The following is a 12,138-nucleotide window of genomic DNA, read 5'->3' as shown; positions in this document are numbered from 1 at the left end:
AATGAACCGGACCAAACTGCCTATCAATACCACTGCTGACCAATTGGTAATATTGGTTACATCCGGGGACATTATGCCGATGATATCTTTTATAGGTAAGGAGTTACCACCCGAGGGTGCCAACCATAACCGACCCTTATATGCAACCCTGAAAAGTCGAAAAAAGTGGATCCTGGTGGTGTTAGTAGACACCGGATCAGTGATCAATGTATGTCCAGTGAGAACTGCCTATGCCATCGGTTTAAGGCCGGTTGACTTTACACCTATGACTCAGGTCGTCCGAGCTTATGACAATACAAGCCAGGATGTTATGGGAACGCTCAAGAGCCATATCTCAATTGGCCCGTCCGACCATGAGGTGGAATTCCATGTCATGGATGTTCCGGCCACTTTTATCTATTACTGGAAAGGCCATGGCTACATCAGATGAGGGCTATATCATCAACATTCCATCAGATAGTGAAGTACCCTTTCAAAGGCCGGATTGCCACTGTGTACGGTAATTTTGCGATCCATCCTCCCCAGGGAACCACTACGCCATTATTGGAAATCATACATGGTGAGAAGGACATGTTCCTTTCTGGCTTCTCTCTGGCAGAAGCCTAGGTGGTCCAAATCATCATAGTGGAGGGCGTGAGAACTACATGAGTGCGCAATCCATCTACATGATGAACAAACAGGGGCATATTCTTGGATCAAGACTAGGCCGAAGTGGTAGGCAGGGAGGTACTGTTGTTAAGGAGATGACTCACAACCCCCATGCTTTCAGGCTGGGATACAAACCTACTGCTGTAGATTGGCAAAGAAAGGGGGAGGAGTTACGAGGAAGGATAAAAGCAAAGAGGACTGGGAGGTAGTACGAGTTAATCCACAAACCAATACAAGGGACCTTGAATGGATGTTTTATCCGCCATGGGGAAGACTTCTCTTTTTGTGGATTCCTAGAGCCCTAGTTTGACAAGGAAACAAAAACAAGGTATTCAAGGTTTGAGATCTTCTTTGGACACTAGTTACCAGAAGAAAAGGATGAACAAGCAGACCTAAGCCCTAGCACAGATCAAGGCAGGACTGCAAGTCTGGACATTGAAGAGGAAAAGCTATTAGGAAAAGCACTGGTTAACTTACTAGCATGTTCTACTGCTGAAGCTGAGTCCGTCAACTTGGGGGATAGTTTTTCTATCTCAATGATCGGGGATAACCCGGTAGCAGATTTCTCCAATCTTATCGTGGATACATCTAAGGCTCCATGCCTGATCTGGAAGTTTGAGCAAGGCGTCATTGGCAGTTCTTGATCAAATAGTGAGTCCGGATCTGATTCCATTGAGTCTGCGGAGTCGGAGGCAGGTTCGAGTTCCTCTGAGTCTGTTACTTCTAAGAGTGGTAACCCGAATAACAGAGTTCTATCTAGGTCATCTTTTAGCTTTTCTTTCGAGTCTACTGTAACCGAAGATCCAAACTTTTTGAATGGGAATGTTGTGAACTTTGCCTACTTCTCGGTGTCTTTGGTTTGTTTTCTGATTTTAATTTTCAAAATTTTTACATAAACGAAGAGGAAGAAATTCCTCAGGTTTTGAAAAATTTGGTTGATCATGAGAAGGAGAGGTGTGTTAAGCCCTGTACAAATGAAATTGTATCAATTAACGTGGGTACTGAGAAGATCCTCGCTTGGTCCAGATTGGGTCCACGCTGTCTTCGGAGGAATGCGAGCGTTTAATCACTTTATTAAAAGATTTCAAAGATGTTTTCTCATGGTCGTACGAAGACATGCCTGGACTCGATCCTGAGATTGTACTGAACTGGATCCCTCTTGACCCTGAGGCCCGACCAGTTAAGCAACAGTTGCACAGAGTTCACCCAGATTGGGCTTTGAAGATCAAGGAAGAAGTTACCACACAGATCGAGGCAGGTTTCTTGCTTATATCTGAGTATCCAACGTTCTTGGCCAATATTGTTCCAGTCCTAAAGAAGGATGGCAGAATCAGGGTCTGTGTCGACTTCAGGGATTTGAATAAGGCTAGTCCGAAGGATGATTTTTCACTGTTGCATATTGACGAGTTGGTAGACATCACCGCGAGCGACGCAGTGGTCTCATTTATGGATGGGTTTTCCAGGTATAACCAGATTCTTATGGCACCATAGGATAGAGAGAAGACTGCTTTCACTACTCCATTGGGCACCTACTGCTATCGAGTCATGCTGTTTGGGTTGAAAAATACCGGGGCCACTTATCAAAGTGCTGTAACCACCATTTTGCATGACGTGATCCACAAAGAGGTTGAGCTATATGTGGACGATATGATTGTCAAGTCCAAAGATCGAGAGGGCCACTACATCGCACTAGAGAAATTCTTTTAACTGATCATAGAGTATAGATTAAGGTTGAACCCGCAGAAATGTACTTTTGGTTTTTCATGCTCCCTCTCCGAAGTCCAAAATAAAAGCCCTACAATTTAGACTCCCACGGTTCTGAATCTAATCTCACAAGAGCAATGTGAAATTGATAAACACCAAAGAGTCCAAATCCGGTAAATCTTTTGGAAAATCAATTTTGAATCAAAAATACCAAAATTAGACTGCTTTGCCAGATACAAAGTCTCCACCTAAATATTTTATTTTGAAGAAATTTAGGAAACCCATGACTCGTGCCAAAGGCCATGTGTCCATCATCACCAAAGTTGCCTCGGCTCGGGAATTGGGTACGAGAGAGGAAGGTCATGAATACATTTGAGCACCCCCACTCACCCGATTAAAGATCGACCTCTACTAATCATGATATGATTTTTATCAACATTATATGCTCTTCTTCTGGTTTATTAGACTAGCATTACTATGTGATGCGCACAAACACAAGTATAGACTAACCTGCAAGAATTGGAACAATTCCACTTCATGTTTGTTTTTCGAAATGGATTTGATTTTGCCACCTCAAGTGGGTTTAAAGTTTGCAAATTGCCACTCAACAAAGTGGACTTAAAACATACATTTATTGAATCATTCGAATTCAAGCAACAAGCCTTTATCCACAAGCATTCAAGCAATTATAGCATTCAAGCATTTAACCTCATGGCAAGCATGCTAGACATTGTAATCACTCACACCCATGCAAGTATGCTAAAGCATTAAAACTTACAAGATGAATTGATGCAAGCATGCGATATGCTAATTAAAACATGTCCCTAATCTAACCATCAAAAGCGATTAAATAAAAGCAGGAAAGACGTGGGGTTGGAAGACATACACACACGCACGCACACTTATTACAACATTACGCCCTCGCAAAGAAAGGTCTAACTAGCTATGCTAATTAAGCTAACTATTACAAAACATGAAACTAATTAACTAATTCTAGTTAACTAATTATTACAAACCAAAATTAAATAACTAGTTAAACTAACTAATTAATTACAACACTTAATTAGCTACAACTAATTAATTATAACACATGCTTTATCTAATGCTAATTAAACTAACTAGCTAATTTCAGGAAGCGAGGAGTGCATGCATGCTTGATCCTTCACCCGAAAAGCCACTATTTTGCTGATATATGTCTCTGTTTGCACATTCGAACACCAAAGAAACTATCCACTTTGAGAATACCTCTACTCCACCTCAGGAACATACTGTGCTAGTTTCACTGATGGTCGACAATAGCGATATGGGGCCGGTCCGCTACCATTGGTGGCTGGTCAGCCACTGGTAGTGGCTATCGGCCACTAATGAGCTGAACTTCCTTGCTGCAACAAAGAACAAAATAGAGCAAAACAGTGTATTCTCATAGGTTGTTTTACTGTTTACCCTTCTTATCATCACACAAGCTCAAAGAAGAGAAACTCTTGGCCCTCAAACCATCAATCAAGCAATTTCCATGCATAATGGCTAAGGGACCAAGTTTGTACAAGTTCAACAAATGCACCAACAAGACCAAAATGACCACCACCCTATCATGCAAGATCAAGGGCAATGGTGACTTAGGAAAATGACACATTTCATCACTTTGAGTATGAAATGTTCCGTTTTCCTTGTGTTCAAGTTAACATCCGATTTGAACACATGCAATGCAACACAAAGAATGCTTACCTTTGCATATTTTTACTTGTCCATTTTGTTTACACCTTTTAATTGCCAAACCATTCATTAATCAATTGTCCATTGGTGAGTGTCCTCTAATGGAAAAAGAGCTCAAACCTCAAGGTTGTTTTAGGCATGAAAGAGACTTCATGTCGTTGGTAATAAACCCCAAAAGGGATTAAACCATTAAGCACAAACACCTCAATTTCATGCTTTAAACAAGAAAATAGTTTGAACCAGTTTCAAAGAAAAAATAAAACCAAGAAAGGAGGGAGGTTGCAGAGATGGTTACATGCTGAAAATGAGTGATAAAAGCATAAACAAATGCTATCAACTCAAGCAAGACGGTGTCCAGAGCCTAAAACACTAAGCTTGTGAGGACTATTGCACTAGAAGCATACAAAACAAAGCTCAAACACAAAAAAAACAGCTAAAAATAGTCTTAAAATAGGTCTGAAACAACCCTAAAACATGCTGGAATTATGCTAACAAAAGCTAGAAAAATAAGTTAAGACATGGAGCATGTTAAGCTAGTAAACAAAACACAAGGAGGGGAGGCTACCCCCTTCATTTCTGGACTCCAAAACATGATTTTAGCCACTAAAATAACTCTGAAATTCAATGTTTAAAGGCTCTGAAAAAGATAATGCATGAGTGGGAAACACAAGGACGAAGGCCTCCAAAACTAGGTACAAAGAAGGGCTATCAACCCCTCAACCTTTAATGGCCTTAGGACCCAAGCTTCAACCCAAAAACACAGAGTTTTTATAGCCCAAAATCAGTTGGAAAACATGCTGGAATGAAGACAAAAGTAGCTAAAACAATAAGCTAATACATGGGGTTACACTACAACTATGCAAAACAAGACTCAAACAAACTAACCAACCTAAAACAGAGCTAAAACAAGTTATTTTAGAGCCTAAGACATGCTGGACTTGAGCTAAGTTACAGTAGAAAAATATGGTAACATATGAATCTAACTAGGCATACAAACAAGACACAAGGAGAGGAGGCTAATCCCTCCAAATTTGGATTTCAAAATGAGTTTTTTGCCATTGAAATAATTCTGAAAAAATAGTGGTAAAAAGGCCCAAAAAAAGTTGATTTGAAAGTGGTAAACAAAGGCACAAAAGCTTTACAAGCAAAGGAGCAAGAAGGGTGAACCACCCCCTAACTGAAAATGGCCTCAAACCACCATTTTTAGATCATTAAAAAAAATGCTTTTTACAGTTCAAAACTAGGCCAAAAACAGTCCAAAAACAATAGAAAAAGATGGTGAAGCAAGTAAGTAAAACAAGCTACCTAAGCAAGAGTTATACCTCTTGAAGCTAAGGCACCAATTAGGCAACAAAGCAAGCCACAACCACCTTCTAGAGCTCAAAGAGGGTCCTAAGTAGCTTCAACCCAAAGATAAGCAACTTTGGTTTAGGGTTGATAGGCAAACTTGAAGTGTATCCACACTTGTATGCACAAAAGTTCAATAGAGAGAGAGACTCCCAAAATTCTTCCAACCTTTAAAACAATAAAGAAGGCCCTCTATATATATAAAAATGTGAGCTCAGGTCAAAAATATCAATATAGGACAACTGGATTAGTGTGAAAACAGCTGGAGGAAAATATCTGCACAACAATTGCCTTTTGACACCAATGGCTAATCGGCCACGACTGATGGCTGACAAAAGTCACCCTTGGACGACGCATGGCCGACAAATGGCCATCAAAGCCCATCCATGGCTAGCAAACTCCACTAGTGGCTGGCCAGTAAAATCCGTTCTCTAGGTCCAACTTCAAATGGGCATATCTCCTTCATTCGAACTCCTTTGCAGGTCATTCTTAGTCTAAATTACAGCCCCGGGAGTCTTATTTCCAATGGTGGCAGCCTCATATCAAAATTTCAAGTGTGTAAAAAGATATGCCTATTTTAGTGAAGACTGCTTAGTTTTGGTCCTAACCAGATTGATGCCTAACTTCTCCTCAACTAGTTTTCTTCCCTTCCTTCCTATTTTCTTCAACTCCAAACCTCTAAATAAGGTGTTTTGAAAGATTTTTCAAAGATTTCTCCTCTCTTTCATTTATTTCTACTTTGTCCTTGCTCGGTTTACCGAAAAGCGCTACATTTAACGAAATGCAAGCCTCAGAACATCGTAGAAACTTTTTTCAAAAACATTTTGAAATAAAGGGTTTGAAGGTCTAAAATCATTTTGGTCAAAGTAGTTTTGGTCCAAAATGGGGTGTAAGGTTGGGACTTAGAGCTCTTCTTGCCAAAGAAATCAAACCTTTGCATAACATAGTCTTCATCCTCGAGCAATCAACCTGAGGCCCCCAAGTCTTAAGGGCAGTCAAAAATGGGGTGCCTACAGTTGCCTCTTTTTGACAGAGCTCAAAGTCATGAAATGACGTGAGTAAATGTCAAAGTCCAGAGACGACCCATTTTGACAAGGTCGTAAGACTTGGGCAAAACAAACAAAATGCAGATGCAGTTGGTTGAACCCGAGGGTCCGTTGCAAGGAATCAAACCAGCGTAGTTCAGGGGCAGAATGCAAAATGATATGCAATTATAACAAAACAATGCAAATGATATACAATAAAACGAAATAATCAAACCATAAGCAGTGCAAAACCACACAAATACCATAAAGGGATGGAGATGCAAATCAAACTACGTTTACCACAAAAAAGAAGTGGGCATGGCCAAACGACGCCGAACACAGGCTAAGTGCCTACATCCTCAGTGCTAGCCTCAGCACAGCGTGGATGCTTACACATAACAGAACCATGTTTCAACATGAAAGGGGGGCGAGCACATGCAAAACTATGTGTTTTGTAGAAAGAGAAAGAGTACATGTAATTGGATGGTATGATATAAGTGAGAAATGATCTGTTGAGGAAAGATAATGATCCTATATGCTAAATGCAACAAAACACAGTACAATGCAATAAATGCAATGGATGCAGTGACCAAGGCGTAAGCCAAACCACATTTTACGTAGAAAAGGTATGGACACAAAACAAACCATGTCTAACATAGAGAAGATGTCGAAACCCTCAGACCATAATTCTTGCAGAATAGGCGTGTACACATGTAGAACTATGTTTTAACATGAAAAGGTATGGGCACATGCCAAACCAAGCTTAACATGGAAAGGATGCAGACAATAAAATGGTATGATGCAATAGATGTATACAATAAATTCTATATGCAATAGAAGTGATAGATGTGATGCAATAGATAATAAATGCGATGTAGCAGCTAGGAAGTGAAAGCACCTTACAGAGGCAATTGGTGATGACTCACCTTATGTTGTTGGGGATCTTTCCCTTTTTTTGGTTGAACCACAGGTACTACTTTTCTCCCTGGCTATGGTCGCAGCTTTTCCTATTCTCCAACAGGGTGACAGACTAGGTTGGGTCAATATCCAGAATTGAGGCGCATACAAGCTACCTCAACCTATGGGGTTGCCATACAAATTTCAAGCCAAGGATACACCCATGGGTATTTAAACCAGACTTTAGTCTTGAAAATTCCAAACCTTTGTGTTCTAGGCATCGGCCATTCGAACTCTAGTTTCTACCATCTCAGTTGATCTCTCAGGAACTCATCGCAAACACAGGCAGGTGGCTATACCAGACCACTGAAGTTGTTCGGGCATGACAAACACCATAGGAATTGCACCTCTAGAGGATTTAAGGTCTCCTAGACTAGAGAGTGCACAAGACAATGGGATATAAAGATACAAGGTGCATAAGACAGTGCGATGAAATGCACAAACATAGTGCAAGTAACATGCACAAAATAGTGCGATACAAAATAAATGAAACATTGCTAAGAAAGTGCACAAAACAGTGCGAACTAAAGGTGCACAAAATAGTGCTATGTGTGTTGAATGCACAAGACAATGCAATGATGCACAAAATAGTGCGATACAATGTGAATAGGATAGTGTGATACAAAGTGCACAAAATAGTGCGATGCAAGTGCACGAGACAGTGCGAGTGTAATACAAAGTGCACAAAATAGTGCGATGTAAAGTGAAATGCACAAAATAGTGCGATGTGAATTGAAATGCACAAAATAGTGCGATGTGAGATGAAATTGTGCAATAGATGCACTGAGTGAGATTATTGTGCGATAGATGCACAGAATGAGATTATTCTGCGATAGATGCACAAAATGAGCAAATGAACAAGATCACAAATCAATACAGGGACAACGCATGTTTCATGCAAGATTGACAACCGATGCATGATGTTAACTGAAAGCGTGCTCTATGCAAGAAAGAAGAACATATTCTATGCAAATTGAAAGCATGTTCTATGCATGAAACAAAAGCATATTCTATGCAACAATGAAAGTATGTTCTATGCAAAATAGAGAGCATATTCTATGAGACATTAAAAGCATGTTCTATGCAAAATAGAAAGCATATTCTATGCATGAACCATAAACAACGCGAGGCACGCGTGCAACATAAGTATATGTAAAAATGCACATTCTACACAATAGAAGAGAATCGAATATGTGCTTTGGTGCCTTCGATTTACCTGTAGGAGAACTTTACGACATACTCAACTCAAAAAGAATGCGCCCTGTTCATATTGGCGAAGGTTAACATTTGCATGCTGCTTTAATTGCCATTCTGACTTGAAGCAGGCTTGAATTCGGGGTCGAGGTACACTCATACTCCAGAGAAATGGCTAGGCCTGAGAAGGTGCACCTGGAATGCAGTCTCAGAATTTGCCGAAGTTAAAACACACTAAGATGCTCCAAATTTTTCCTCTTTTCTTTTGCTTTGCAGTCCGGAACCTATATAGCTTCAGATAGGTCTTGGTTCGGTTGCTCTCTCTCTCGACCTGGGTTGAACCCTACAGTTTATCAAAGAAAGAATTATGTTTTGCATATCATGTTGAGAATGGCACAGCACTCTGAGCACAAAACGATTTATTTTTGAAATTAAAATTGAAAATGAGTTCTAAACCGAGTATTGAGCCTACGACTGAACAAAGAGAAAATGAAGGTAAAACAACCTGAACACATCTATTGACACTCAAAATGATTCAAAACAAGAATCGAAACAAACAAAAACAACAAACACAACACTCGAATATGTTCCAATGGCGAGAGACCTCTTAGTTCACGAGGAGCCTACTTCTCCAGGTATTGTTTCCCATCCTTTCTTATTTGTGATTCTCACATCATTCTGGCACTCAATCCCTATTTCTCTGAAAAAGTCCTTTCCTCACTTTTTCTCTCAGTGCACATCTCTCTATTCTTTAATCTCTCTTATTTTTATTATCCCTCCCCTGGGTGGTTGATGGATAAGCAGGACATTGTGGGCTCTTGCCCCTTGTATTCTACGACATTCTCCCTCTTTAGCTCAAAACTAGTGAGCTTTCCCATAAAAGGGTTGCACTACAACTGGATGTGCGGTAGATCTACAACTGTCATCAATTGACGATGCCCATGGCTTAACTTGACCGAGGTGAGTTACAGCATGTCCCACCGACCAGGTATACAATTGATTAGTTCCACACATTACGTTTTCTATGTTCCCATTCTAGGTCAGACGCTAATTTGGCTGTGATCATCGAGATGAGAGAATCAAATATCCAGCTCCATTTTCAATCTATGCTTCACTTTTGGCTTGGTACCTCGCTACTTGGAGAATGCGAGAGCTTTTGGCTCCTGCGACTAACTTCAGTTGTGTCCTTTCTAGTGAATACATTGATAATGGGGAACAAACAGAAAACTTGACTCAACTGTGCCCCTAGTTCATCATTTTGACCTTTATTTTTTTTTGTTTTTGGTTTTCTACTAAAATAATTTTGATCAACATGAGAGTTAGATTAACATGCTTGTTCAACTTTCTAATGTGAAATCATGGAAGTCAAGTTATGAGCACTGAAAAATTTCCTTTTTTAGGTCCAAGAAATGGTCCAGTTTTGGAAAAATAAAATAATTTTCGAGAAAACTAGTCAACCTCATTAAAAATCCTTAAAACTATTTTCAAATGGCCACAACCTGACCAACGAAGAATTAACTATTGAGATGCACAACCTCATATCAGAATTTGATTTGTTTTGCAGCTGAATCTTGTAACGGAATAGGACAACCGAATTTGAATGAAGACGAGCCAATTTGCACATAGATAAGATAGCCGAGTTGAACAAAGATCAGCCAATCAACATGGACGAGACCAGCAAGCTGAAAATGGTTGGGGCCAAACTTCAGGATGAAGTTTCCTATGTATCCCAAAGATGGGAATCAGGCCGTACGTAGTTCCGGGTTGAGGTTCACTCAGGTGTTGACACTCTCCTTTTGTGCTCTAACTTTTGCCAAGGTCGCCTTTCCGGGTTTTCAACCTTGCGAGCTAGTTTTTTTCATTTTCCTTTGTTTTTATTTTTTCTTTTCTTCTTTTCTTTTTTTCTATTCCATTTTTTTCATTTTTGTTCTTTTCTGCTCTAATTTTTGCCTTGGTCACCCTTCTGGTTTTTTGGCCCAATGAGCCTCCCAAGGATAAAATTTTTTTAACTTGTCCATGTTGAATGGTCGTAGGATCTCGAAGCCATCTGAATCTAGAAGAATGGTTATTGTTCAGTGATGATATAGGAGCCCATCCAATCGGGTCTGAATTTTTCCCTAGTGTTGTGGATAGGAACTCGATTGTCCTTCAGCAATAATTTCTCTTCTCTCAGATTCTAGGATTTGATTTTCTTGCCAATCTTCATTGGTTGGCGAAATGACCCATCTTTGAATCTTTGAGCACATATGACATTTTTGCCCCTAGTTCAAGGGCTACTTCTGATCTAGCTTTGCAAGCTTTCTTTGATGACATCTAACCTTCTCGATCTGACCTTCTTGCCCCTAGTACGAGGATTATTTCCGATCCAGCCATACAAGCCTTATATTGTGGTCGATCGTTGAACATTTTGAGTCAAGGGTCAAGGTTTGAAAGCAAAGGGGTCAAGTCTTTAAGGCCAAGAGTGATCTTATGCTGTACAATCTCGAGAGCAATTCCACGCATGTCTTCGTAGGACCACGCAAAATATTTTTTGAAATCTTTTAATAAAGCAACTAATCACTTAAGCTCCTTAAAAGATAATGTAGAACCAATCTGGATCAAGCCAGGATCCTTCTCAGTACTAACATTAACAAACATGATCTCATTCATTAAGGGCTGAGCATGCCTCTCTTTCTCTCAATTGATCAAATTTTTGTAAATCCCGAGGAATTCCTTCCTCTAGAAAAGTTTTGAAAAACTTTGGTCAATGCAATGATTTAAATGCACAGAAAAAGTAGATGAAAATCTCTGTCATTTCATTCAGATCTTCTGGCGCAACTAGCTCAATAACAGAAACAGACACAAAAGAAAGAGTGTAAAAGACAAACACAAAACAAGATAGTGATGTTCGAGGTAACACCTCCGAAATCACCCGACTGTAACATAACGGGACAGACTCCATACAAAAAGAGTGACTCAATACGACAAGACTAACTCAATATAAAAAACTGACTCAATACCCAAGTCTGAAAGTAAAATAAACAACATTTGCAAATTGCTCAAAACAGTGCGGGCCATCCACCATATCTGGAGTAAAAATGAGCGCCATCAGCAGGTGGTTCATCCCTCGACCACATAGTCACATTATCCCCCCAGTTCATCGATCCAGTACCGATAGACTTTGCAGGACCTGGTGCGACGATGACCTTGTTGTCAATTAGATCTTGTATTTCATGGCGAAGACGAAAACAACTGTCAGTGTCATGACCGGTTTGTTGATGCAAGGCACAGTACTTGGCAGCATTATGCTTGGCTAGAAGGGGATCCGAGAGAGGCCGAGGGTCAGGGGGTTTGACATTGCCTTATCCTATGTGGATTCGAAGAGCTTTGGATAAGGTCATGTAAAGCGGGGTGAAGACCCTCTGGCCTCGGGCCTGATGGCTTGAGGTTTGTGAAGTTGTGTTGGATGTACTGGCAAAGGGGTTGGCAGTTGCTGACTGGGTTTGATGATCTCTTCCAAGTGTAGGATTGAAACTGAAAGGGGCATTTCTGGCATGACATCCCTTTTCCC

This window comes from Camellia sinensis, chromosome 3, assembly GCF_055761805.1.
Source record: "Camellia sinensis isolate YWXY chromosome 3, ASM5576180v1, whole genome shotgun sequence".
Classification (NCBI taxonomy): domain Eukaryota; kingdom Viridiplantae; phylum Streptophyta; class Magnoliopsida; order Ericales; family Theaceae; genus Camellia; species Camellia sinensis.
The sequence above is the reverse complement of the archived record's forward strand: the minus strand, read 5'-3'. Positions refer to the sequence as shown.